At 36.5% G+C, this 5,000-nt stretch overlaps 1 long non-coding RNA gene across 1 annotated transcript in view; it reads left to right on the forward strand.

The window, feature by feature from the left end:
- Positions 1-5,000, forward strand: part of LOC144980129 (uncharacterized) — a 24,151-nt gene that overhangs the window by 2,178 nt on the left and 16,973 nt on the right. The window contains exon 2 of the long non-coding RNA XR_013646824.1: positions 4,490-4,545. This is a non-coding gene — a long non-coding RNA (uncharacterized LOC144980129). The remainder of the gene's footprint in view (positions 1-4,489; positions 4,546-5,000) is intronic.

Genomic DNA, 5,000 nt, shown 5'->3' on the forward strand with positions numbered 1-5,000 from the left:
ATACCGGCATCCGAGCTCCTGTTGAGGTCGTCCTGAATCGCATATTGGAAGGATCGAGGCTTGTGAAACACAGACGTCACATCGGCTTTGAATTTAATGTCAAGTTCAAAATCTTTCAATTTACCGAGTTCTGGTTTGAAGACATCGGGAAATTCTTCACACTTTTGTTTACATGCCTTTTGAAGATGCGACTGTCTGTTGCGGGCTTACTACCAACAGAATTCTTTTTTTTTTTTTTTTGTTTGAAATAGTTGATCGACCGAGACATTGGGCTTTTGTATGGCAGAACGTCCTAATAAGTGTAACGGCATAGTGGTGATAACAAAGGACGTATCGTTCTCAGACATAGGCAAGAAAACAGTTCCCATGACATGGAGTTGCAGGTTGGATGCACATTGATAGTTAATGTTGGCGTTAGAGAGTTGTGGTTTGCCAATCCTCTCCCATGTCCTAGTTGAAATGAAATTGTCACCTGTCCATATATCTATTTAGAAAACAATTTCATGGTTGGATACAGTCGTAGCTAACTTAAGCGCTGGCACTAAACTTAATTGACCCGTGACATGCGACGAATCGTGTTGCCTTTAGGCGAAATCAACATTCTCGTTTTACATCTACAGGCTCTCTCGATGTGTCTAGTTTTCTGACAGAAGCGACAAACGGCTGTTATGAATTTGCAGTTTTGTCTGTTGTGGCGCCTATTTCTTCATCCAGGGGATTGGAAATCGCATTCTAGGCAAATTCTAGCTGCCAATTCCTGAATAGTTTCACCTGGTTTCTTCTGGAGGCCCGTCCAAAATGTATAATGTTCTCTGACAACGAATAGTCGAGGGCTCCTCCCTTATAGATTTTTTTTTCCAATTTCTGCAACACTGAGTGTGGTTATCGCCTTAGCTGGTATTTCTTGACTCGCCATGCTAGTCAGGAGTTTGTAAACAAATGGCAATTCGTTGACAAGGAAAACGTCTGCTTTCTTTTCAGAAGTACTTAGTGAGCAGTTTAAAATGTATTAAAACTTTGATGTTAGTCACTCCATATTTCTAAGGCAGGGTTGAATGCGACAAAGCTCAGAATTGCTGAAGGTTTTGGTAAACATGCATTGCTACCGGTTATAAGTTTCATGAACATTTCCATCTGCTTTTCTTGTCGTTCAACGACTTGCTTCATTTGCTCTATCTTGTTGTTGCAATATTTGCTCATTTTCTTGTTCAATCTGTTGTAATGTGGCGACGAGCTCTTCATTTGACATGATGACAGTAGTGCTGACACGACTATATTATGTATAATAAGGGTACGAAGATGCGACGCGAGAGAAAGGTAGTAAATTATTGACCAAAAAAAAAAACAAAAAAAAACAAACTATAATTACTCACACAAGCGTCCGACTTCTTAATTGTATGAAGACGACGTACCGTTTTGTTTACTTTCGTGACGTAACAGTTGACCTCAGTGCTCATGAGCTGTGGCGGGAAAGTAAGGTGAGAAGACTTCTTACCACGTGACGGGCGACTGTCCACGAAGAGGACGTCTTACCACGTGCTGACCACACTGCAGGCAGAAAAGGCACTTGTCTCGGTTTTCCCGGCTGGCAGATTTCCGTTCGTGATATGTTGCATTTTCGACTGACGTAACGAAACGCTCCGATAGGCAGATGCGCAGGATAAAGGTAAAAAATCCTCGTAGCCAATGTTGTGATTTTGACGGGACACCAGAGTAATATTGTGGAATCACTCAACTCAGAAGATTAAAAAAAAAAAAATCATTATTATTATTATTATTATTATTATTATTATTATTATTATTATTATTATTATTATTATTATTATATTATTATTATTATTATTATTATTATTATTATTATTATTATTATTTCCGAGTCGGCCTCAACTGATCTCCGCTGCAATCGTGGGGTCTGCGACAATCTAGACGCCGCAGCGCAGCTGTTTCGGCCGCGCCTCAGGCGGGTGGGGTGGGCCAGACCCCTCCGGCATGTTGCACAGCACACGCATTGCCCCGCGCCGCTATTTCACTGTACTGTGGCGTAGTTGTACACATATATAATGGCTTATGATCGTATAGTGGCTTTTTGGTAGATGGTATTGATATTCCTTTGCATTGTGTTGTAGATATTAATAATGACTAAAGAGTTCAAGGGCCAATAATTATGATAATTGAATGTACAAAATCAGGACATTCAAATACAAATCCAGATTCCAATTTCATTTCTTACTGTTTTAGTTGTGATAAATTCCGAATCCAAATCAAATAGCATGGTCATAATTCAATCAGTTTCAGAAATTTCAAATCCGTAAAACCAGTCCAATTATAAAGTCAGTTTACCTCTGTAACAATTTTCAATGTACGTGGAGTATTACTAAGTCCGTAAAATAAAGATTCTAAGTAGGATGTTAGAACTTGCAGCATACTAGGAAAGTGCAGCTCATAGTGAAGTAGAATGGAGAATCGAATGTAGAGTATAATCAAAAACACTCTAAAATGTTCCCACAATTCCTTTCAGTTTTTACGCCCAAATAATCAAAGGTGGCACGCCCAACCGTACGCCCAAATAACAAATACGGTACGGCAAAATAATATCGTATGCCCAAATAATACTTTACGCCTAGATAATAAAAACCAACTATAATTTGATGCTTTTATCCCCAAATACCAAGTAACACCGATCAAAGAAAATAATTTTCTAGTACTCAATATAATGACCAAATTTAACCGATATACATGCACCGTGAACTCATTAAACCCACTTGCTGTTACCTAACTCTCTTACATTACCGTTGCGCCTAGTTCGCAGAGGCCGCATAGGAAGCTCTTCGATTTATTTGTTTATTTATTTATTTCTATCATATTTACACTCACATGTGCCACGTCCTTTCCTTGTTTGCTTGTTAGTATCATTTTGTTGGGTTTAGTATCAGTGGACATTTTTGGTTAGGGGACTGTTGTTATTTTGTATGTAATTATGAGTATTTTTTAATGGTTTTAATTGCCACGAAACCTTTTAAGGCCTAAATAGGGTCTGTGTTCTCAACTTTAGCTATAGTTATGCTATAAGGAAAATATAATTCAAAACAGTGATACTTTTCATTTTTCCTTTCAGTTTTTCTTGACATGGTCTTTGTCGTTTACGTTGGTATTCCTTTCCGATTCCATTTGTATGAGGGTGATGGGGGAGGGGGACTCTTTGTATTATTTATCTATATTTGGGAATGGATGGAATGTACTGTATGGTGGGGTTTGTAAAAAGGAAATAATATACTTAGTTTTACACAGAACTGTTCTGACCACATTATTCCGGAGGCCGAAGAGTTTGGGGAAAGGTGATCGATTCTTTAAAGTTGTGTCGATATCAAAAGTAAGGGGGGGGGGGGGAGACATAGACGCACCTTGTTATTTGTTGTATCCAGGAAATTTTGCAATGATTATTATTATGAGTTGGTGAAAATGTTATGAGTATTTAGGTAGGGCAGACTCAGTGGAGTTAAGTGATTATATGTGAGAGAACATTTTTATTATAGTAGTATAAGTTAGAGTATATACAAATATATCGCAATAACATTGTAAAAAAATCGCAAAATGACAACTTATAGAAAATAACAAACAACAACACAGAGAAACAAGTACTTTATGCGTGGGCCCTTAGAATATTATCTCAGCCACTGATCAGAGAACTTAATCAGATATCAAACACATTCAATCATTTACTGGATTTCAATTTCTAGATTTCTTTCTAGCTTTATTTTGTGGTTCGTGTATTTGGTTTTTGCCATGGCCCTCACTTGAGTCCTTTGAGGAGAGGGCAATAGTCAGATGTTTAAAATTATTTTTAAAATTTGACCAAGCTCCCACCTTCTAACCTAAATCATCTCTCTGTTATTGACTGTAATATATTTTGTTTTCAATATAATAATTTTATGAATTTGAGTTTAAAGTTTATATTAGGGATCACTTTCTTTTGTCTGGATGGGATAATTGGGCTAATTTCACCCTGAACACATGTATATTGTTTTCTTGCAACCTACTTCTATATGCTAGTTGAACCAGTCATCATTGGTTTACTTCTGTACAATAGTTGAACCAGTCATCATTGGTTTACTTCTGTGCCCCAGTTGAACCAGCTATCATTAGTTTATTTCTGTGCCATAATTAACCAGTCATAATAGGTTTACATATGTGCCCTAGTTGTACCATTTATATTTTTATGGGTGATTTTATATGTAAATATATCATTTTTTACTAAGCCGTCTCTTTGCTTTGCCTTGAAATGACCGGCGTAAACAAATTTTCAAAACCCTGTAACATCCTAGAAAAAAAAAGCAACAATTCACAATGGACAGTGAATGACTGTATTATAATTAATCCCCCGTTTGGTGGATCTTTTCAGTTAAGATAGTAGTCTTGGATTCATGTCTAATCCATTTTCATTTTTGAAATCCGATCTTATGTGCCTGACCATATTTTGCCTTTCTTGCAGAAGTTGCCTTTGCCGCCTTAATGTTCTGCGAGGTGCATGCAGATCAATCAAATTTAGTAAGTTGATATCAGTTAGATGAATTGGAATTCATTCATTCATTCATTCATTCATTTATTCATTCATATAATTCATTCATTCATTCATTCATTCATTTATACATATCATTAATTTATTCATTCATACACATCATTCATTTCATTCATAAAATTTATTCATTCATTCATTCATTCTGTGGGGTAGTTGCACACATATATAATGGCTTGTGGCCGTATATTGGTTTTTGTTACAGATGGTAATGTTATTCCTTTGCATTGAATGCAGATGTAATGACGAAAGAGTTCAAGGGCCGATGATGATAATTGAATGTACAACATCAAGACATTCAAATAAATGTCCAGATTCCAAGTTTCATTTCTTACTGCTTTATTTGTTGTGATAAATTCCAAATCCAAATCAAACGGAATGGTCATAATTCAATCAGTTTCATAAATTCCAAATCCGTAAAATCAAT

Source organism: Berghia stephanieae, chromosome 9 (assembly GCF_034508935.2).
Source record: "Berghia stephanieae isolate SIO BIC M18660-M18661 chromosome 9, UCSD_Bste_1.3, whole genome shotgun sequence".
NCBI classification, from domain to species: Eukaryota; Metazoa; Mollusca; class Gastropoda; order Nudibranchia; family Aeolidiidae; genus Berghia; species Berghia stephanieae.